The sequence below is a fragment of the Gallinula chloropus genome, assembly GCF_964237585.1.
Source record: "Gallinula chloropus genome assembly, chromosome: 17".
Taxonomy (NCBI): domain Eukaryota; kingdom Metazoa; phylum Chordata; class Aves; order Gruiformes; family Rallidae; genus Gallinula; species Gallinula chloropus.
In genome coordinates, this window is record NC_140102.1 from 15,291,204 (window position 1) to 15,315,857 (window position 24,654).

Consider the following 24,654-nt stretch of genomic DNA (forward strand, 5'->3'; position numbering starts at 1 on the left):
AAGCCTTGGTGTCTCACACCCCTGCTTGCAGGGACCCCTATGTCCACAGCACACACACACAGTTAACTGGAACCATGAACTTAGAAGTAAGTTTGGACCTTGTCTCACCATTCTCCAACACTGCTGTTGGCTCTGACATAACTCATCTGCTCTGGTCCTGGTCTCTCCTCACTAGCAGTGGTTCAGCATTGAGGATTCAGACCTGGCTGTCATGGACTCCCCATGACTGCTGCCAGAGCTAGCAACGATCTGACAGCTACAGGGCACCAGTTCACAGGGTCTTGGAGGGAACCCAGGCTCCTGGAGGGCATGTAGGGTGGAAACTCAAAAGCTAAGGCCTCTTTGGAATGAAACCTTGTAAGGGAGGTCAAGGACAGCAGAAAAGGATTCCTCAAATACACTGCAGACAAAACTAATGCAATGTAGCCCTCTTCTGAATGAGGTGGGTGCCCTGGTGACTGAGGACAGTAAGAAGGCAGAGTTACTGAATGCCTTCTTTGCCTCTGTCTACACTGCTGGAGACTGTTTGCAGGAGACCCAGATGGCTGAAGCCCTGGAGGAAATCTTGGCTGATGAGGATTTGATCAGGGATGATCAAAGCCATCTGGACATCCATAAATGCCCTGATGGGATGCACCTGAGTGTGCTGAGGGTGCTGGCAGAAGTCACTGCTAGGCCACTCTCCATCATCTTTGCTAAATCCTGGGAAACAGGAGAGGTGCCTGAAGGCAGGAGGAAAGCAAATGTTACTCCAGCCTTCACAAAGGGCAAGAAGGAGAACTCAGGTAACTACAGACTGGTCACCCTCACTTCCGTCCCTGGGAAGGTGATGAAACAACTTATGCTTGGTGTTGTCTCTAGGCACATCAAGGATAAGAGGGTTGTTAGGAGCAGTCAAGATGTTTTTACCAAGGAGAAGTCATGTTTGACTAACCTAATAGCCTTTCATGAGGATATAATCAGGTGGATAGCTAATGGTAGGGCAGTAGATGTGGTCTACCTTGACCTCAGTAAAGCATCTGACACCGTCTCCCACAGCATCCTTGGGGCTAAGCTAAGGAAGTGTGGTCTGGAAGGTCGAGTAGTGAGGTGGATTGAGAGCTGGTTGAAGAGAAGAAGCCAGTGAGTTTTGATCAATGGGACAGAGTCCAGCTGGAGGCTGGTATCTAGTGGGGTCCCTCAGGGGTCGGTACTGGGACCTGTCCTATTCAATATATTAATTGATGAGGGAATAGAGTGCACAGTCAGCAAGTTTGCTGACAACACAAAACCAAGAGGAGTGGCTGGGCCTCTTTAGCCTGGAGAAGAGGGGTGACCTTATTCATGTTTATAAATATGTAAAGGGTGAGAATCAGCAGCCAGGCTTTGCTCAGTGATGGCAGCAACAGGACAAGGGGCAGCAGGTTTGAGCTGGAGCAGAGGAAGCTCCATGTGAATATAAGGAGAAACTTTTTCACTCTGAGGGTGACAGAGCCCTGGGACCGGCTGCCCAGAGAGATTGTGGAGTCTTCTTCTCTGGAGACATTCACAACCCTCCTGGATATGTTCCTGTGTGATTTAGTCTGGGGGATACAGAGGGATTGCAGTAGATGATCTTTCGAGGTCCCTTCCAACTCCTGACGTTCTGTGACTCTGTGAAAGGTGGTGGTTGGACCTGTCAGGACCTGTCTGCTCCACATGCCTCTGCAGGAACAAGACCAACCATGTTGTAGCTCATAAGGGTTGGAGATTATTAATACAATTCAAGACCTAGGCCCCTGTCATGTCCCATGGCTCATGGTGCTTTGACTATAGGAGGGAGTAGAGCCATTTCAGGAGGGTATGTAGGAAAGGACATGTGGTCTTACAGGTCCTGAGTGGTTAGAAACTTGTAGACTGGCATCATGGAAGCAGGAAAATTTGCTTTCAGCACAGAAAAGAGAGTAATAAAACAGGTAAGAGACTTTGTGATGGGTCAGTTGGTTGTACAGGACCACGTGCAGGGGATGAGGAGGAAGAATTGGCAGAAAGTCTGGGTGAGGCTCCTTGTTTCACTGGACTGTAGCCTGAAACTACTGTGGCACGCCAGCTGGAAAGTGTCCCTGGTACAAATGGTGCTGCCAGTCTGGCAGACATGGAAATGTAGATAATGCCCAAATATGTCACTACAGCCAACCAAACACGGCAAGCAGGAATGAGAAGTCTTCATGAAACCATAATTCCTTGAGGGCTCAGGGCAGGTTTGTGCATTCTGCTTCCCACTGAAGGGCACGTGGCTGTCAGAACAAGGTACCAGAAGAGGGATATGTCAGTGCCAGGCACCCCAGTGGCACAGGCAGTGAGGATATCTCCTCCCTGCTCCTTCTGAGCATCCTCCATTACCTGGCCACGGACATGTGAGCTTCTTCTGGCATGACTCCTCCCTCATCACCATGTCACTATCCTTTCATGGTGCAGTGAGCTGAACTGAACTCCTGGCTACTGGGAACCCGGCCCATCTTGCTTTTTAAGGCAGACACAATAAGGGATTCCCATCACCCTGTGCTGATCTAATGTAGCCTATTGCTTGGACAGCGTTTGCCATCCACCACCCAGATGCAATTTTGATTTTCCCCCAGATCTTGATGGAAAATGTTGAATAATCACCGACCCACATCCTGATCTGCAGAAAGCCCGAATTTCCAGAGCTCTCCCTGTGAGATCTGTTAGCCAGCTCTTAATCTATTTATCAAGTGCTTGACTGATGCAGTTCAGTGTTAATTTCAGCCAGACTTCCTAAGGAAGCAGGAATTATGTGATATTACTGCCTGTCAGTCCCACAGTTGCTGCCTTCCATCAAGTTCAGCTGAGAGATGGAGCTCTTGGAGATGTTGTGTTTTCACAAATGCCATGAATGTATGTAACCAGGCTAGAGGAAACTGACCCAAATTAGTGCTCTGCTGAGAAAGGCTTCCTTCTGAGATGAACCAAATTGCTAGACACACGAGGAAGCGCACAGGAGGCAGCCACAGGAACCCGAGCGGGATAATTTCTGCTGCCTGTGGAGCTATTTTTTAAACAGAACACTCTGTGACAGTAAATCAAACACCCAAGAAAATGTTTAAGCCTCTCAATTTGAGAAACAGATTAAGCTCATGTAAGTAAGTGCCGCTCCTGGAAAATAATAATAATACAAAGCGGTTTCCTGGGCTGGGGAATTGAACTGGCTTAAAGCATCTGGCTATAGCTGTCAGGCCAGTTTCACATGGTACCAGCTCAATGGCCCAGTTTGCCTCAAATCTTGGTGTCAACAGGGAAAGTATGCCACCAGACTGGAATGCAGGGTAGGAAGGCCCTCCTCTTTCAGCAGCAATGTTGGCTTACACCACCCCGAAGTCCTACTTATCAAATGAGCTTGTGTCTTCACCAAGAGCAAGCTGTGGATGTGGCTTCATCTCCATTCCTTGAGCACTCAGATCCCATGTGGCCATCTCCATAATTTCTACTGGAAGTCAAGCCACTGGCCTGGAGTCCCCTTTGCTGCTTTGCTTTGCTCTCCTAGCTGTCCAGCCTTAGCTGTCTTCTTGATGGGGCTCTGCTTTGCCCAGTACCAGCTACAGGCTGAATGGCTCCTTCCAGGAAAAACCCTCTTTGGGGTTTCCCATGTTCCTAAACATGTTCATAAGGCCCATGTTTTTCCCCAGCTAGACAGCCATGGTGGGTTTTTAATTGTCCAGTGTTCCTACCAGTTTCCTGTCTCTTCTTGCTGCATTCCATACCAGTAACTGTGGCTTCTTTCCCTTTCTCCATTCTTTCCATGTTGCATTTTTATTTCTAGCAGCCTCTTTCATTTTGCCACTAAATCAGTGTGGACTTTTAGGCAAAATTGTCTTCTTTCTTTGAGGTGAAATTATGACCTAATAAACTCTCATTAAGGAACTTCTCATCTTCATTCACTTTTCTTTTTTTTTATATTAAAATTTCCCTCCAAATTAATTCCACTCATAATTTTCCACCAGCTTTGGGAAATGAGACTTTTTAAAGCACTGTGTTAGTATGTCTATAGATATACAGAATTGGTTGGGACTGTTCTCTCTTTTCCTATATTAAATATAATCAGGTCATGATCATGGGTCCCTAGGCAACCACTAACTTCCAGCATGGTGATTAATTCATCTTTATCCATCATAACAAGACCCAAAATAAATTACCTCATGTTGGGTGCAATACCTTTTCTGTTAGAAAATGACTGTCTCTAATGTGTAATAACGCTAACGATGTTTGACTCCTGACTGCACCAGGTCTCTGGCAGACACACACACCAGGCTGTGATTCCTCTTCCTCTGCCTTGCAGAGGGGTGTGGATGTAGCTGTTCAACACCCTGACTGAGCTGCCTGAAAGACCTGTAGGACATCCCAACCAGACCCCACTACAGGGGACATGAAGTAAAAAGAAGGAAGAAGGCAAAGACCTGTCCCAGGTGTGGTTCCCTGGGGACTTCAGTGGGGTTCCTGAATACCTTTTGCATGCAAGGTGGAATCCCAGACCTTCCTGCCTCTTCCCAGAGCCTTGTCTGGATTTCCTAAGTCTCTGGTTTGTATTTTCCTGCCACTGATGGCTAGAATAGAGGTGACATCCAGTCTGGACCATTCCTGATAGTGGAACTGCTGAGGAAAGAGGTAGTAGAGCTGCTGGCAGACAGCGACCATCTGAGCAACACCAGAGACCTTCAAGGCCAGACACCTGTCTAGCTTGAGAAATCACTGTCAGCATCAATCTCCAGGGGAAAATTGGCAGCCTTTCAGAGAGGAAAAGCACCTGCTGGTCCCCTCTGCACATATGTGGCCGTGAGGAAACCTGCTGAGACCTGTGCATTGTCCTTGGAGGAAATGAAGGTCTGGTCTCTGTAGCAGCATTGCCTCCATTGCATTTCTTTCCTCATATTCTCCATGGAGGAAAGAAAAGCAATAGAGACTGTGAGGGAGCTGGAGTCTTGGTGGATGGGCACCTTGCAATAATAGCCTGCTTTTATTTGGCAGGTGATCACCACATTTGCCTGAGGTCAAGAGGCATGAAGCATGTGCTTCATAGGAATATAGTGGTGAGGGGCAAGTCAAGGTGTTTACCTGAAGGCTCTGCCCTCTCCTTGGGTTTCTTCCCTTGAAGGAAGCATTGGAGAGATTGCAGCAAGAAAAAGTTTCGCAATTATTACTTAGAGCAGTGCTGGGAGCTCAGGCTGCCCCTTTACCCCATGTGTCCCAAAATCTTTGACCAAGGGTCCCACTGCCTTGCTCCCTCCCTGGCATGGCTACTTCTTTTCTTCAAAGTGAGACCATTTCAAGGGGCAGAAGCAGCAATCAGGGGTGTGGTGTGGTGGGTGGATAAGCAAAGGGGAAATTTCCCATGAGAAAATCCAAGTCTACCCACTAATCACACCCATAGTCCTCACCAGACATGGGGAAAGGTCCCAGCGTTGCCAGATGAGCTGTGTGCAAGGGTTGCACAGGGGAGACCTGGGACACAGGGTACAGGAGGCTGCAGCAGGACAAGGAGATGCAGCAGAGGCATCACAATCCGCTCCCTGTTGCAGTGTGGCCAGTTCTATCAATTTCACTCCTGCCTGTGACAGATCAATCTGAAGCTTTATCCATTGCTCATTTAATAAATCCCCCTCCTCTGGTTTTTCATCTTCCGAGGAGATTCGCACACAAAAGACACCAGCCCTGCTCTCAGCCTGGGAGATTACTACCAGGAACACAGTGACTGATCTCTGCCAGGGATGCTCATACATTATGATTTCCAGAGGACGTGCTTGCAGGGCTGGCTAAGCACTAGGCTGGGGGGCAACCAACCTGTCCTGCTTGCCCGGGCCAGGGTGAAGAAGACAGCAGCAAGAAGCTGGGGGACTTGAGCAGACTGTTCAAGGGCTGCTCTGAGAGATAAGGGAGGCTTGGTGCAGAAGAGCACTGAACTCAGCTACCCAAGAGCTCTGGGGTGGGATGTCCTAGGAGTCTCCAGCCCCAGTTAACTTTATCTGATGGCCATCCACCTTCCAGTGTGTCCTACAGCTCAGCCATTCAGTCACACCTTCTCTTCTCTGTTCAGCCTTTCTGCCACAGTCCTGTCACACTTGCTGGATTCCCTTGGCTGCTGGAACCTTTTCCATGCCCTCTCCAAGGCTCTTGCTTCCCACACACTTCTGATGGAGTAATTGGGATCTGAGCACCAATGAGTACAATGATGCCACATTCCAGAGTGGGACTTTTTGTGGGGTTCTCAGCAAAAAAGGACATGGCATACTCATTCTCAGGGCAGTGAGCACCATCAAGAGCCTATGCAAAATTTCATGAGGTGTTCCAGGGTTGGGGGTGGGGGGGGTGGGGGAGGAAGAGTATTTAAAGCATTTCCAATGTATTGTCTTCCCTTGTAACAGAATATTTTGCTCACTTTTCTTTAACAACAGAAAACCCTAATAGAGAAAGGTCTCTTGTCTGAGAGCCTCTTTGATGCTATTAAAGAAAGTAATAATTGTGCTTTCTGGGGTGGGGGAATAAATCACTTGAATGATACTAGGCTAAGGTGCTGTCATTGCTGGAATTTGATTCTGCTTTCTATAAGGAAAAACAAAGCTCAAAATACATTAACATGGTCAAAAAGAACAGCCAAACAGAAAATGTGTCTCTGGTGAGAGATCAAATTGCAAGTCACTGTTGGAGGAACACAGCTTCAGTACATTCAATGATCCATTCTTCTGAGACCTGGCAAACCTACATCACCCATGAAGTTGCTTAACCCTTTCAGTGGCCTCATCAGTTGAGTTCTTCTAGCAATAGCACAGCAGATGAAATTATGTCCTGGTGAGCCAGCATCTTGCTACAGAGAGGGAAACAAGGAAAAGATAAGAGGGAGAGGAATGAATTAAGGCAAGGCAAGAAAAGCCAAAGAAGAGAGAGGGCTGTGCAAGGCTGTGTTCCCCCCCATTTTCAAAGCTTGGTTTGGGTACACAGGGTGGGTGTTGAATCCATAATTTCTGGGAAGGTTTCTCAGGAACTGGGTGATAAAAGGATAGTTCATCCCAGCAGTGGGAAGCAAAAAATGGCAGAGATCATTTCTTATGGTACATCACTATCCTTATGGACCTTTTCTTTCCATCTGTTTTAAAAGAACCATAAAGTCAACCAGCAGATGTTCAGAATTACTCTGACAATTCAGCCCTGCCCAAGGCATGCCATGGTTTGTCCACTTGTTTCCAGTTGGGCTTTCTTGGTTTGCCCTCTATGATCACAGAGGACAGCTGATGAGCTCCTGACAGCTGAGACCTTTGCACAGCTTCCCCTTCCCAGGAAAGTCTTGCTCTTGTCCTGACTGGTTACTGCCTGTCTGCAGAGAGTGGCTGAAGTAGACCAAACCCTCATGGAGCCAAGGGATGGTCTATATGGGCTGCCTGGCTGAGGGTGTCCTTTGCATTGCAGAGCAGAATCCTCAACTATGCTGGAATATGATAACTTGGCACATCCTGAGCCCTCTCCTCACCTCACCCATAAACATTTGCATGAGGACTTAGCTAGCTTGGAGGTCTCTCCCAGGGCAGAGGGTGTAAAGCAACTAATACTAGAGGTGGACAAAGCTTTCCTTTACCAGACCTGGCCCTGTGCTGATCATACTGTGAAGGACACAATCTGTAGTCAAATCAAAGCCTGTTTGCTTGGGAGAACACGTGCACAGAGGACACTTTTATGGCTTGCAGTGTAAGAGAACTGGCTGAGACACCTCTGACCAGCAGAGGCATCACCCCTGCAAGACAAGCTATCTGTGTATTCCTCTCTGTAGCAGTTTGAACCAGGTATACAAATAAAAAAGAAAATGCAGGGAGAATGAGAGAAGGTCTGAGCAGAGAGGAGGAGAAGAGGGAGGCTGAGCTGCCTGGGGAAGTGGGGTCCCTGCCCTCCCAGCTCCCTGCAGCTCCAGCTGTGGGTGAAGTGACCATGGTGTGGATTGCTGCCCAGCTCTCACAGATCACACACATCTCAGGGACTGTGGTCAAGGAGTCATGGAGAAGACAGAAACATGCTGTCAGGTCTGCTCTAGGATTGTTTTACTTTTTCCTGTGGTTTCATAGCTTCATTCTGCACTTTGCAGCTACTTTACTGTAATTTTGCAGTTACAAACCTGACCTGATGTCCAGGGTAAACACCAGACTGCCTTCCTGTGTGCCCTCTCAGAGCAACCTGTCTGCAATCCCACTGTCTGTGGGGAGCAGTAGTGCTTCTGGGAGCAGCCCAGCTGCATTTCTTCATGCTTCTCTCACACCAGGATATTTCCTGTGCCCTAGAAGTGACGATTTCTCTCCATTAGTGGCAACAGCAACCAAGACAACAAGCTCTGGGGAGCAGAAGATGGGTTCCATCTGCTTTGCAGGGTTGCTGGATGTTTCCAGTTCTACCTTTAACCTTTGGAGGTGGGGTTGGAAGAGGCTTCTTGCCCAGGTTAATCACTGCAGAAAGCAACAGAGGCTGTGTGCATTGCAAGTTGAGGCCAGATGTCTGAGGCCAAGTGTCAGTCCTGGAGCATGTCTGAGTTTCAGAGCCTCCTTCAGGGAAGGATCTGCCTGCCCTGAGAGCTGCCTGCTGAAACAGGCAGAAGCAGAGAGCATCCCTTCCTGAAGGGTTAAGCTGAGCTGTTCAGAAGATGAGTTAAGTTACTTCACATCATCTAAGCCTCTCTAATGAAACCTCCTCTTCCCGTTTGGAAGTAATCTTCCTTTGATCAAACCCTCTTCTCTTCTGATGAGAACACAGTGCAGTAATCAACAAGCTAATCTGAGCCATAGCAGCCTCCCAGACCCCTCATAACCCAGAGCATCACATTCCCAGTGGCTGCTTCCTCACCCTGCCTCTCCTCTTTGGTCTGTGCCAGGAATCTGCACCCCTACTCCAGCCTTCCAGCCCTCCTCTGGCAAGCAAGCCTTGCAGAAACCCCAGCCATGGCTGCACCAGTGGGGGCAGGTGGTGTGCTCAGCTGCTTTTGCAGGGTGTGTGGGCTCCTGAAACAGGGACCCCAGGCCAGCTGGGGTGAAGTGGTAGATCTGCCCACAGTTTTTCATTGCAGGGAACTCTCTCCAAAGATGGAAAGGGCTTTTAAACTCCAAATCCAAGTTTTATTAGAATATAAACTTGAATAACTACATTTCTGAAAGAGGAGGAACTCAGACAGAATAGGCCAGATGGAATAGAAATAAAAAAGCTTAGAAACCACTTTCCCTTCCTACTGTGTTCCCATGGATGGGTCTTTACCTCTGGTTTGGTTTTTATCCAGCTCACTGGTGTTCTGAGTTGCACAAACTCCCCCTTTGTCCCTGGCACATCTTTTCCTTCCTGCCCCATCAGCAGAACACTGGTCCCAGCTGGGTAAACACCTTCCTGCTGCACAGAAAGTCTCACTGGGCAGGATAAGGAAGGCGACAGGAAGGATAAGACCCACCATGGCTGATCTGATGCTGGTATAAATTACAGCCTACAGCTGGGGAAATGGAGGTCTTCCATGTCTTTTTTTCCCCTCTCTCAAAGGAAGGACAGAAGTGATTTTTATGAATACATCTGGGAACATACCAGGAGGCTCTGCCTCTGATTTGGTTCTTGCTTTCATTAGGATGGCTGTATGATGTGACCTGTAGTCCAAACATGATGCACAGGCCATAAGGATTTATCCACAATCTCCCTGAGCCATGAATTCTAACTCTTGACATGCCAGAGCATCTTGCAAACACTAAGCAGCGCTTAATATGATGAACAAGCTGCTTTTCTCCCAGCGTGATACACGTACACTTGTTATCCCACATGCTTTCATCCTTGGGGATGCATTTACCACTTAAGAGGCAGAGGTGTGGGACTTAGGTACTTCCAAATGCAAATTCAGATCTGAACATTCAAGAAGAAATGCAGAAGCAGAGATGGTTGAGCCCCTGCAATGCTCCTTGAACTGAGAAAGCGAGAAGCACCTGAGCCTCTCTGAGCACCAGAGCCTTGCAAGGAGATGCAGCTCTGCAGAGCAGAGCTGGCCTCATGCAGAGTGTCAGATGCTGATTAGCTATAGACAGGAACATCACCACTCCTTCCCAAAGGTGGGGAAAACAAGGAGACACCAATGAGTATGTGCCAGGGCTGCCCTTTCTCAGGCAATGTGGCTGAATTTGTCAGGGGCAGACTGTGGGATGATTGCCACAGCCAGGCACAGAGGTGTTGCTCTGGGTCTAAAGCTTTTGGGTGCTACAGTGTTAAACTCTCTGGGATGAGCTAGAGTCCCACCAGTGTCCCTGTTCCAGTTTCCTGTATATTGGAGTAGAGGAACTAGGTGTCTGGTGAAGCCAGCTGTGCTGTCCTGCAAGGGGTGGAAAGACATCTCCCTCTACCAGCAGCAAGCAATGAGAAGAGTGGCTGATGTCCACCCTCTATTCAGGCATAATTTTTCAGCTGGATTTCTCCTGGTGTTTCCCCTGGGAGCTCAGTCTGGTTTGTTCCTTCTCATGAGTGTTAGACAAGGAGCATCCCTGGGTGTGTGGTGCTGTGTCACACAAGGGGTTTCTCCTTTGGGAGGAGGCAGCCTGCACTCCACATCCTACCTGAGCAGTCCCTCTGTCTTTACTGCTGTTGGACCTAACGTGGACACCACAGCAGGGCCAACATCCCAGTCTCTGGTGCGACTTAAGCTGTGACCATGTCAGCTGGATCCAGACCTGCAGGGCAGGTGGGTTTGGGAACATGAGCTGGACAGTTCTGGCAATCACATCTGCCATTTATGGCTTTCAGCAGCATCCAGGTCATGCTTCAGCTCTTGTAGTCCATGGGACAATGAAAATGTTGGGCAAGGAAATCTCTGAGATCCCCAGGACAATTAACTACTGAATTCAGGCACCCAGGGTGGCTGTTACATCATTCCAGATTTCACCTTTGTTGTATTTATTGTGTTCTCAAAGGGGGAATTTCTCCTGGGGAATTTTTTCCCAGCCAAGTGCTGTCTGTCATCTCTTTCTGATCTGCAAGACAATCATAATAATGGAAAAGGTGATTTCTGGTAAAGTCTGCAGAGCAGGAAATGAGCTGCTGCACAGCACCAGCATATCACAGCAACTGAGAACTGAGTCCTGCACCTGGGGGTCTGGGCAGAAATCAGTGGGCACTGGGAACCCAGCAAGTACAGTGAGTGTTTCATGACCCTGGAGAACTGGGCTGGGTGGGGAGGGCAATGCTATCACATGGCTGGCCACCAATTCTGCAAGTGCTTTTCAAAAGAGTGCTGGGCTCAGGAAAGCCACTGCCTGATCCAGTCCAGTCTTTCAGTGGAGAGAAGGTAGAAAAGAAAGATGACCATAGGTGCATTCCTGAGGGAGAGAGTGGGCTGCTTTAAAGCAGGAGGAAAAGTCCAAACAGGATCTGATGCTGTGAGCTGGAGCTTGAAGGAACAAACTGAACACGAAGAGCAAATCTCTACCAGTGAAGGCAGATGCCCACTGGGATGGGCTGCCAATGGACACAGTAAATTTTCCATTAATTGGCATTTGTAAATCAAGCCTGCACCTCTCAGAGGAGCTTTCTCTTTGTCCTCAGATGGAGTAAGAGCTGGGCACAGCATCGCTGGGTGGGCTTCGCTGGTCTGTGTTCAGCACGAGGTCAGGCTGGGTCCCTCCTCCTACAATCTGACTCCTCAGTAATGAGCAGCACAGAAAATCCTCTCTTGATGCCCTGTCCTGCCAGGAGCCTGTCCCCTAAGGCTTTTCAAGTGTCAGACCATTATTATCACTTCCTTAAATGTAATGACTTTGGGACTTCCCAGGAAAAAATACCATCTGGTGACCTTTAAGGAGGGTCCATCATGACCCTGCTGCTGCTCAGCTGCTCAGGGCTGAGCAGACCCAACGCAGTCCTGCTTGCTAAGGGTGGTTGGTGCTTCCTGGGCACAGATCTACCTGTACTTCAAGCTGGTGCAAGCACATACTACTGGTAAATGGAGGCTGTCTGCCATCCTCCATCTGGGGCTGATCCTACCTTCACCCTCCCTCCAGCACACGTGTTCTCTTGTCTGGGACAGCAACCTAAGCTGGGAAGGGATGTGGCTGAAAACTTTCTCAGCCCTCCCTTTCCATGGGAATATGGCCCTTTCCTTCTGCACAGGGGCTAACAATGTTTCCAGAGAAAAAAAAGCAGAGCAGTGACAGCTGTAGGAGTCCCATGGGGATTGTGAAACTCCCCCCTCAAAAAAAAAACCCCTAAAAATTACAAAAGTTTTATGTCTTTCTTTAAGAACCCTCCCCATCCTGCTGGTCAGATGTGATGCTGGCTGGGTCCTGTGCTTTGCCTGCCCAGCCCCTCCCTGGTGTCATTGTGGGAGGATGGGGACACTTTCTTGTGGAGAAAAGTGTCAATTTCCTCTTTCCACCCAGATAAATCAGTGTCAAAGTGAGTAATGTATCGATCAAGCAGCCCTGGGGAGGGGCACTAAGAAGGGAGCATGGGGACTCTCTACACCCCAGGAAACTTCAGTGCTGGTGAAGGGGATATGGGAATAACGGCTGAGAGATGCTCTGAAGCACATATTATTTCTAGATTTCTTTGTCTGGATGGAGAGAGCAGGTTAATATCTCCATGGCTCAGCATGTTATCCCCAGCTCTGCACCATGCAGGATGGCAGCATGATTGAGCAATGGTCCATCATGCAGGACCCACACCCACAGCCCATGATTAAAGTCAAGGTGAAGCACATAAAGGTTTTCTTCTGGAGGGAAAGAACGAGGACTGGCCTGAAATTGCAGCCATAGTGCAGCAGGACATCAGCTTTCCATCACAGGGGAGCACAGACTCATTGCTCCTCCTCTGCTCCTCCTCATGGCAGGGCAAGCCAGCATTGCTGCTCTGTGGGACAGAGACCTAATGTGCCAAGGGTGATGCTGCAGGAGATGCCTGCTGAAGAGGGAAAGCCTTATCACCTTCCACAGGCTCTACAGGGGACAACTGGGGATGTTCATCCTTGGGCTACTGGGGTCCACGTGCCCTCTGGTACCACCTGGGCATGGTAGGATTTGAATTGGAAACGAGAGGATGTGAAACAGAATAAAGCTGTAGAGAAAGAAAGAGAACAGGAAACTTACCTCCTGCCAAAAGCTTTGTAAGCCATGAAGAAAGAATCATAGGATCATAGAAGTGCCTAGGTTGGAAGACAGCCTGAAGATCGAGTCCAGCCACAGCCTAACCCTGCCTAGACCACCTCTAGATCATGTCCTTAAGCACTTCATCTACAAGCCTTTTAAATCCCTCCAGGGACCGTGACCACCACCTCCCTGGACAGCCTGTTCCAATGTTTGACAACCCTTTCAGTACAGAAATTCTTCTGATATCTGACCTAAATCTCCCCTGGGGCAATTTCAAGCTGTTCCCTCTCATCCTATCGCTTGTCACCCAAGAGGAAACCAACCCAGTGAGAGGATGATGAGGGGTCTGGAGCATCTCTGGTGTGGGGGAAGGCTGAGAGAGCTGTGGCTGTTCAGCCTGGGGAAGAGAAGACTGAGAGGGGATCTGATCAGTACTTACAAATCTCTGAAGGGTGGATGTCAAGAGGAAGGGGCCAGACTCTTCTCAGTGCTCAGACTCTTGCCCAGTGACAGGACAAGGGGCAGCAGGTACAAATTGGAACACAAGAAGCTCCATCCCAACGTGAGGGAAAACCTCTTCACTCTGTGGGTGCCCAAGCCCAGGGACAGGCTGCCCAGAGAGGTTGTGGAGTCTCCTTCTCTGGGGAGATCCCAAACCTGCCTGGACACCATCCTGTGCAGCCTGCTCAGGGGGATCCTGCTTTGGCAGGGGGTTGGACTGGGTGATCTCCAGAGGTCTCTGCCAACCCCTGCAAATCTGTGATTGTGCAAGGTGGTCAGGCTCACTTTGCATCGCCCACAGCATATGTACTGTTTCCAGAGCAAGCTGCCTCTGCTTGTTCTGCAGGCACAGTCCCCCTGACTGATTTCAGCTGTCAGTTTGGAAACAAGAGGAGGCTCTCACAGTTCTTTAGTGAGAGCAGGGAAACGAGCTGTCTGGAAAGGCACTGCCTCTGGAACCTCTGCCACGAGCCCTGGGGAAGGCAAGGGTGTCGCTGTCCTTGGGGTGACAACTGTGGGGCAGTGAGAGCAAATCAACTGGTGAAAATCTTTTTTTCCAAGGATTTGGTTTAAGCTTCTGAAATAATGCTGCATGTTTGCTTTGGAAACACCGTCCTGAACATGACAGGGAAAAGATGGAACTAAACCCAACAAAGTCCCCTGAAAAAGTGCTCCAAAAGGAGCTCCAACTAGGCTTAGGAGAAGCATTACAATTGTGAAAAGAGGACATGCTTCTGCTGGCATTTATTGTCCAAAGAGTATAATTGAAAGATTCTTGCTAGAATGAGAAATAAAATCTGGAGAGATAACATAATGAAAAGCCAGACAATCACACAGCCTTACCCTGAGAGCCAGGCAGCAAAGGATCAATCAGATTTCAGCCCTGCACATAAAAGAAGTGGGTTCTGCCTTTTATTAAGCTGATGCAGCAAAAACAAGACCTCAGGCAAAACACTGCTCCCCACTGTACTAGGGGAAGTCCAGAGGGCTCAGGGGAAGCAGAGAAGCAGAAGCAGCAGCAGCAGATCCCCAGGAGAAGGCTAAGCAAGATGAGACCATGCAAATATGAGCAGTCAGTGTCCCTGCAGACACAGCAGCCTGCAAGCACCTCACAAACACATGTGTAGGTAGCAGGAGCTCGTTATTTGGGAAACTGGGAAAACTCCATCAGAGGCAAGATAACCAGGACCATGAGCAAGACCAGAGTTGGAGCTGAGGGGAAGAGCAGCACCATGCCCCAGAGTCGAATCTGAAGACAATGCACTGGGTGCAAAGTTGGGTGTGGGCAGCCTGGTGGATGTACATGTACACAGAACTCATTCCTGACCTAAGGGAAACACAGCTCTGTGTAAAGGCTGAAGAGCTCTGATGCCATCTCACTGCTTACCAGGTGCTGGGTCCGATCCCAGCGCCACAGGGATGCTGTGGTACCATTGTTTGGAGGCTACACAGCTGGACTGCTGCATTCAGAGCAGAATGAGGTGAGGAATGGGTTTGTTTATGCTACCTGCAGCAGTAGCAAGCTGCTGTGTGTCCTTTACAGGGAGCTCAATTGGCTGTGCCCAGCAGAGTGGGGGAGGCTCTCATGGCAGCCCCGTGATGGCAAACCTCCTGGACTGACAGGACTGAGTGCTCGGTGCAGTGATCACTGCTGTCCAAAACTGCCTCAGGAAAAGCTCCTTCCTGCTTCACCAAGAGCCTCGTGGGTCTGAAGGACTGAAGAGCTTTTCTAGTTCAATTGCTGAGTCTCCATCATACCTCAGTCGGGTACAAAACACTTTCCTTGTGCTCCAGTGGGGATTAGCTCCTCTGCAGCAGGGGGCTGAATGCACCTTCTGTCTGGTCTCACTCCCATGTGACAGACAGACCACACCAATTGCACCACAATCCTTAGAGAGATGGAAATTTTCCCTCTGCCTCCCAGGGGCACGTTGTAGGGATGCAAGGACAAAGTGTCAACACCACCAGCCCTCCAGGAAGCTCCTAAAGGAAGCCTCCACTCCACAGGGTTTAATTTGGTGTCTGAACAAAACACTCCACAAGTACAATGCCACCCAAATGAGTAAGATGCAGAGTGAGCACAGTGCTGAGCTCTGCATCTCAGGGTTGATATTTAAGTAGCAGCTGGCAGTCACTCTCCTGCTGAGAGGGGCTATGGATCACTGGGAATAAATGGGCACACACAGGCTTTCTGCTTGTAATGTTCAAGGCACAGAGAAGAAACCAAGGCAGTGATGTGGGGGGTTGTAATGACCATGAGAGTCTCAGGACATCACATCAAACCTCCCCAGGTTTCAGCAGCTGATCCCAGGGCTGGGACTGCATGCACAGAGGACAGGGCATTGCAGGCTTGCACACACGTGAGAGGATGGATGTGTCAGAGCAGTGTAACCTTGATGAGGAAGCCAGAGAGGGTCCAGAACTGCTCTGGGATCCCCAGCACACTGGGTGACCCAACTCAAGAGAGATTCCTTCCCCAAAAGTATTCAGAACAAGAAATCCACTCACAGCATTCCCCTTTTTCTAGCTTCACTGATTCTCCATGATACTGGAAATGCTAAAGGACAGATTTTTGCTTTTCTCATTGCAAAATCATGAGGAGCTGGTTCAGAAAGATGCTGTTGCACTGCATGGAAACAGTAAAGTTCAGGTTTTCTGTTGCAGTTATTTTCCCTTCTGGGATGTGCCCTTTATAGACCCACCAGAAAGGGCTTTTGTCTCTCTGTGCACACAGCTACAGTCCCTCATACAGCTAGTTTTGGGAGGATTGTGTGAGGATGATGAGGACATATGGACACACACACATTTTCAGGGCTACTCTTCCATGCAAAGTGGGAACTTCCAGTTAAACAACAAAAGTTTCCATTCAAAGCATTTGCATCCAGAAACACTTGATGGTGGGTGGCAACCTGCAGCACTCAGTGGAGACCTGCAAGGGGTCTGCCAGCTCTATCCAGTTTTGGGCTCCCTGGGATAAAAAGGAGAGGGATCTCCTGGAGAGAGTCCAAAGAAGGGCTACAAAGATGATGAAGGACCTGGAGCATCTCCCCTGGGAGGAAAGGCTCAGTGAGCTGGGGCTGTTCAGTCTTGAGAAGAGAAGACTAAGGGGGGACCTAATTAATGTCTATAAGTATCTTAAGCATGGAATGCAGGGGGGGATGGGCAGCCCCTTTTCAGTGTCTGTGGGGACAGGACAAGGGGCAATGGCTGCAAGTTGAAGCACAGGGAGTTCCACACCAACATGGGGAAGAACTTTTCCGCAGTGAGGGTGAGGGAGCCCTGGGACAGGCTGCCCAGTGGGTGAGGAGTCTTCTTCTCTGGAGAGATTCCAGCACCATCTGGACGCCTCCCTGTGCAATATGAGCTGGGGAGCTGCTTTGGCAGGGAGGTTGGACCCCATGAGCTCTCCAGGTCCCTTCCAACCCCTGTGATTCTGTGATTCTTTTCTTCAGAAGAAAAGAGCTCCAGGCTGCAGACCCTCACAGGCAGGGTGCCCTGTCTTTGGAGGCTGTATGGACTGGCAGGGTAATGCAGAGCTCACTAACCCACATGGCACAATCATCTCACACTGAGGTTTGAGGAGGTGCCTTCAGCTGACACCAGATGAAGTTAACTGCAGGCAGCTGGGGGTTTCTCTGCAAGGACTTGGTATGCCTGACACGCAGAGAGGAGTGTGGTGATGGGGTGGCAGCTAAACCCCTGGGACAGAGGGGAGAGATGCAGAAGGGATTGCAGAGACACGGTTACAGGCTGGTCAGGGTGATGACAGCCCATCGGTGCACTCAGGGCCCTGACCCACCTCTGGTGCATGTCCTTCCAGCATGAACTTCTCAACAAGTGACAATAATAAGACAGTTATGTGAGACAACCCCAAGAAGCAGCTTCCTGCCATTGCCTGCTCTTTGACTTTCATCTCTGGCACTGACTAACAAATGTGGAGAACAATAAGTTAGGAGAAAACTGCAATACTAACTTTGCTGCAGGTTTTTAAACTCCACTGGTCCACAAAGATAACTGATGATATTTGTAATAAATGGATTAGCATAGAATTTCAGAGTATTTGCTGAACATGCTGCCAGCTCAGAAGCCACTCTGATCTGCACTCCCATGAGATCATAAAAACAGTGGCGACCGATTTAAAGCTGTGGTGGGCTGACTTTGGCTGGACACCAGGTGCCCACCAAGCTACTCTATCACTCTCCTCCTCAGCAGAAAAAGGAGGGGAGAAAAATAAGATGGAAAAAAACCCCCACGCCTTCTAGATCAAGATAAAGGCATTTTGATAAAGCCAAAGTAAGAGGCCATGTGCAGATGCAAAGGAAAACAAAGGATTATTCTCTGCTCTACTTCCCATCAGCAGGCAATGTCCATCCACTTCCCAGGAAGCAATATGCACAGCAGATGCTCTGGAAGACAAATGTCATAAATAATTAATGCCCCTCTCCCTCCACCCTTTTCTCTCATCTTTTCATTTTGGTGAGACACCATGGGGTGTAGAATATGGCCACCTGGCCTGGCCATGTTCCCTACCAAGGTCTTGCCCACCCCCATCCAACTGCTGGGGGGATGTTGGAGAGACAACCCTGATGTGTGCCAGCACTGACATCCATGACAGCCAAAACACCAGGGTGTTACCATCACCCTGCTGCTGCCAACACACAGCTCAGCACCATGAGGGCTGCCAGGGGGAATTAACTCCATCCCAGCTGGGCCCAGTACAAAACCACAAAGGTTTTGATAGGTTACTGCTGCATGACCATTTCTGCAATTGAAAATAGCAGCATTTAAAAAGCTTGTTTAGTTTTACTGAACCTGAAGCCATCAATGGTTTGCAATTTGGTAAAGCTCCTTCTTCAAGTCCCTGTAGGCACGTGAGGCTAGCAGATCCCCTGGGTAGTTTCTAGGGCTTCAGTGAGGTTACTGACATAACCAGAGTGGGCATTAAAATCCCCCCTGAGAATGACTGTCCCAAGTGGAGTCATCAGCCCTCAGTACAATCCCACAGGTGGGTGAGAGAAGAAAGCTGTCTGAGGTTTGACAGTTTAATACCTGTATTAGAGAGAGGGGCTGGTACCACCAAGATGGGACCACGAAGAGAGTTTCCAGCAGCTGCAGCTCTGGTCAGATCTAGCACATCCCAATTTGCCACAAATGGTAGTTCCACAGCTCTGTGAATGCTCATCACCATCATCATCATCATCATAAGCAAATGCCAGACAAATGTCCCACTGAGCTGTGAGAAACCTGCCTGGAGAAGGAGCAGCCAGCCCCAAAATAAACAGGGCCAAAAGGAGGAAGCTCAGAGGAAACCCAGTGCCCTCATTATGACAGTGTGCAAACAGGATGGAAGTAGGACACCACAGTCAAGTCAGGACCTCAGATTCCCTTATATAAATGTGCTTGGCAGGTTGGCCAAGCTTTAAAATTGCAGTGGTCAGCCTTAGAGCCCCATGGGAACTGTGGAGCAGGACAGGAGTCCCTGGACAACAAAGGACCCTCACAAAAGAGGACGTATCCCACTGGAAAACGCAGAAATCTTGGCCAGGAAAAGATGCCACATCTCAGGTCCATGTTTCCCTTTCCCTCCTGCAGTACCTATACCAGCTTTAGCCTTTTAGATTAAGAAGTCTTTAACCAAGGAGTCCCTGGGGATTTTTTTCTTGGCTTCCTCCTGTCTGTTTCCAGGCTTGATGTGCTCTTTTTGCAGAAACCCTTGTCCTGAAGAGGCTCCAGTCTGAGCTAATACTACAAGCACACCGTGTCCCAATACCATCATTTCACAACGTGACTTTGGGCACAATGGACAAACACATCCCACGCAGGCCCAAAGTGAACACAGATCCCTCATCAGCCCTGTGTGAGTGTCATTCCCTACGAGATAAATAAAAGAGAAAATTCCTATATTTATATAAAATGGTTTGTAATTCCTCTACCACAGCCAAACCTCAAAATGCCTGTTCCCACCCTGAGCCACAGAGGCCAGTGGTCCCAGCCAGCTCAGAAGAGGAGGAAATACTAGAGCTGGGAGCAAAGCTGTGCATCTCCTGGGGGAGATGGAGGTGAGCAGGGTCCTGCTACAGGACCCTGAACTGGCTTATGTCGCTTTTCTTGCTTTCCTTGCTACCAGGGTGCTGGAGGAGATGGAACTGCCAGAGCAGTGAATGTCATTTTTCAGCTAGAAATTATTTCATCAAGGACTCACTTGAACATTGAAAAACTCTCTGAAATCTTTATTATGTCCGTAAAGAGCTTTTTAGCCCCAAAATTCTTTCCTGTCTTTGGCTGGCACTTGCACTGAGGACAGTGGCAGTGGGCTCTCAAGGTCCCCCTGATTCTCCTGGTCTGATCTTCATGTTGTTGTACTTGGGAGCTTGGATCTTTAAAGGATAGTCTCGACCTTTGCAAAGCTGCCTGGAAGCAGCAGCTCCTCCTGCTGCAGGTGGAAGTGCAAGCATTTCCCCAGTGATGCTGTGTCCCCTACAATAAGCAGTTCCCTGGCTTGCAGGCTTGTTTGTCTGCAGCCCACTGCACCCTGTTGAGCTCAGAGGTTTCCACCTGTTGTTCATCTCAGGTGTTTTCCTTCCTTCTTTCCCTCCCCTGGTCTCCTGCTTTGTGTTTCTTCCAGAACATCCTCATCCTGTGCCAGCATCACACGGTGAGATAAAGAAGAGCTGGACCCCTCCACTTGTGCAGCTTTAATGCTGAGGGTGTAACTCCCCACCACGAACCAGAAACACATGCCAAGAACATCTGGAAAACTTAATCCTTGTAATGCTGCAGACCACCAGCAGCAGCCACACTGCAGAAGATTGGGCAGGACCACAGGTGTCCCCAGTGCCCCAGGTCCTGCTGCCACAGGGCTGACCTCTCCATGGGGCTTCCTGTCTTACAGCAACTGGGGGCTTCAGTGACTGTGCCACGCTTGTTTTGAAAACAGATTGGGCCCCAAGAGCCTGTGGGTGCTGTTAGATGTGTCTCTGTACTCTCACTGCCAGATTCCTACTTGCTGTTGCTCACAAGAACAGAGCAGGGTGGGACAGGCAGGGAACAAGTCGACCATAAGGAGCATATGGAGAAACACTGCCTGGTGGAAGGTCATCCTGACCTCACAATTAGCCAGACTAACACTAGTTTCCATCTAATCAGTCCTATGGTAATTAGCCAAGAGTAAGCTCTCCCTCATCCTAGAGGGTTGTTATTATAATCTGTGAGGTGGCCATTACCTTGTTAATTTTGGAATTGCTTCAGAAGTTCAGGTGTAATTACCCAGTAGTTGCAGGGAAAGGAAATGCTGGGGCACTGCCCTTGTTTTAATACATTGGGGGGTTCTAACTACACGTGTGCTGTGGAGTGGTGGGAACAGCAGGATGACTAAGCAGGCAGTGCCACAGGATCTAAACACATGGGGACAGATGTTGTCACTGGATGCTTTCAGGAACAGAAGCAATTGATGATTTTTGGTCAGTGTATCTGAGCTGTGCTGAGCAGGTCTGGGGTGGACATGCAATGGGAATGTTTGATGTGGCAACTGGGTTTTGCTGGTTGGCTTTACATAATGAGTAGATCCTACTGAAAATACCCATCCCAGTGTTACCTGTTTGAACCCCAGCATAAATCAAAGCCCCATAAATGGACAAGGATGAAATTCCACCCCCCACCCCCTCCACTGTGATTCCTCACACAAAGGTCACCCAGGGATGTTACAGAGGGGTGGCAGGTGCCAGCATGATGCTGGAAAGGACCTTATGGCTACTGTTGGGCACCCAGAATGTTCTACATTCCAAAATGCAGAAGGGGATAATAAATGGCTACACATGAGTGACATGGTATCTTTGCCAGCACTCATGCCCTTGCCCACCAGACTGGTGAATTCTTTATCATTTGGTTTTTTAAAGTGAGCAAAAGAGCCAGAGGGGAGAAAACAAGAGGGACAGTTCACTTTTCCCAGGAACAGTGATGAAAATGAAGACATGAGCTTTGGAATGAAATGGAAAGGCCTGAATCACTAGTGGCAAACCTGAGTGTAGGCTCAAACGAAAAGTTGCATGAGCAGAAAAAGCCAAGGGCTGGGCTTGTTTCCAGCCAGGAGAACCACAAGCCTGGGAGGCGTCCTGCCTGCATGCCCGAGCTCCCATCACATGAAGTGTGCAAGCCAAAATACAACACAAGCCTGAAAACCTTCTGCTATCAGCCTTGTCCTTTTGTTTACTGATAGAATGAGATGATTTTACCTTTCTGGGAAATCCTCTGGGGACCTGGACTGGGAGTCTGCTGGAGAACAGCAACAGAGCGTGACCTGCGAGCGCTGACACACACAAACACATCAAAGGATGAAGGCTGGGACAGGTGCCCCGAGGGTGCTGCTGAGTTTCAGGTCCCCAGGAGCCTTGCAAGGAACTGGTCAGCATGTGGACCATATTATCCCAGGGTCCTTGGATAAACTGGAGGCAAAAGAAAGGGGCAGGAGCCCCTGAACTAATGCACCAGGAGAAACTGCGTTGAACCTCTTTGCATCATGCTTTGATGGGCAGGATGAAATGGACAGTGTCTGAGAGGTTTGGAACACAGCTCAGACTAGTTTTTCATTACACCAATATTTTCAAAACTGAGGGGGGTGTGCTGGGTAGCCAGTGCTTAAACCAAGCCCCTCCAAAGGGCAAGGGGTGATTCATGACCTTCTGCTCTCCAGCACAGAGTCACAAACGCTGCCCCAGCCCTTAACGCTCCCTTCAGATGTTGTAGCACCCAGAGGGCACGTCTGGAGCAGGACCATGACTGCTGGAGAAGGGTTTGGATGAGGGTTGCTTATCCCAGCTGTGCCATTCCCAACTCTCTGCTCTTGGAGAACTCATATCTCTTTGCACTGTAAAAAGCACAGCATGAACTGTCGGTGCCTGTGATGTATCTGGGGGACACAGTTTTCCACACGAACCAAAACAGATGTTTCAGAGAGCCCTGGAAACAGAGTCACCCAAATAATGTTTTCTTTACCCTGACAAGAAAAAAAAGATGATATTTGAAATGGTGGCAAATTGCAGTAGATGTGAAGAGAGCAGCACAGTCCTAGGGCAGAGCCTACAGAGCCCTCAGAGATGCTAACCTGGGTGATCATAGAATCATAGAATGGTCTGGGTTGGAAGGGACCCCAAGGGTCACAGAGCTCCAACCCCCCTGCCACAGGCAGGGACACCAACCTCCAGGCCTGGAGCTACACAAGGCTGCCCAGGGCCCCATCCAACCTGGCCTTGAACACCTCCAGGGACGGGGAATCCACTACCTCTCTGGGCAGCCTGTTCCAGCCCCTCACCACTCTCTCTGGAAAAAACTTCTGATCTCTATGAGCTCCTGGATTTTCACACATTTTCCTGCATCTTTAGCCTCTGACACAGACCAGAAACTCCACTAAGCATCACTGTTCAATTAGGTTCCTGGGATCAGCTGCTCCCTACCTGTCTCGCTTTCTCAGACCACCCCTCAGTTTGGGATCCACGCTCCCCAGGAAGGATGTGTCTGCCACCACCCCCCGATGCACTGGAAATGACCCTCAACTCCAGACACCACCAATGACACTACTGGGAAGATTTAGTCATATTGGTTCAAATTCATGTCCCCGTTGGGTGCAGAGGTAATTAAATCTTGCTGTCATTAGTGTGTAATAAAGGGCAACCAAAATTTATTTAATATGTGCTGGGTGAGAGGTGCTTCATTACAGAACTCAGTTATAGATCCTTAGGGAGCACTGCTTGGAGAGCAGAGAGGCGGCAGCAAGAAGGCAGAGCTGTCTGAAGGCAGGCATTTCTGGTGACAACATTGCTTTGGAGCCTCCTGGGGTGCAGTCAGGACCCAGAAAGGTTGGATGTGGCGTTTTGGAGAGACAGAGTGAGGAGGGGGGATGTCATCACTGCAGGCACCCCAATGAAATTCCTACCTGTAACAGGGACCATGGGCTCGTGGGTCCCCAGAGCAGGAAACCAGCTCTGTTGTGACAGGCAGTTCCTTTGGGCACATTTTATCCCCTGGGACACACATCCAGAGTGTATCTGAGTTCCATCTCATGAAATACTGCCTGGATGTTGATTTGTGCAAAAGCTCTGCAGGAGGCTCTGGAGGCATTGGGTGCAACATGACCTGGTGATGAAGAAATCAAACCACACAAGCTTATTTCAGGGTTTCCCACTCAAATCAAGCAGACAGTCCTTAGAATTTAATTCCTCATTCTCACAAAGCCCACAGGTGAATGTAAGTGCTGACTGGCACTTCTAACCCTGCCATCAGTAAGAACTAAAGCCCACAAGAAATGGGTGAGTCCACAGGCAAAGCATTTTCAAGCTTCTTACAGGTTCTGTTTCTATCTTGGGGCCTTGCAGGGAAAGCACGTGGGAGCCAAAGGTTCTGACCATTTGTAGTCAGACACGTGTTGCACCAGTAGCTCTGCTGGGAGTGTTTCTCCAGGACTAATTATACTGGTAACCTGGAGGATCAAGTGTAGGGACTAGACAGGATCGTGCAGCTGATGTCATGAATCTAGCAGGTAGCAGCAGATGTTAGTGCTTTCTAAGGCCTGTGAGTCATGGTCAGACACCGGATGAAGCTCTGAGCCATTGTGTGATTCAGGGACTGACTAGCAAGCTGGATGATCAAGATGAAGGAGCCTGATACATTGCTTCAGAGAAGGCACCTTTCCCTCATCAGCTGCACCATGGTGCTTGCTGCAAATGGGTGAGGATGGTGAGCCATCTACACTGACACACTTCCCAGGGCTCAAATCATCTTTTAATTCAAAACTTTCTTGCCTTTGAAAGCACAAAAGCATATTTGGGAAGTTGCTTTGAGCTATTCTCTTGCTACAGAAATAGTGCCAGACATTCTTCTGCAAAAATACTTCAATTGCAGCTTTCATTGATTCATGGATGGTAAAGGCAGAAGGAACCAGTCAATCATCTTGTCTGATTTCCTGTGTGGCACAAGGTAGATGAACCCATCAGAACACTGTGCCTCAAGCCCAAAGGCCCTGCTCTGACCAAAATACATTCCCTAGGAGTGTTCAGTTTCC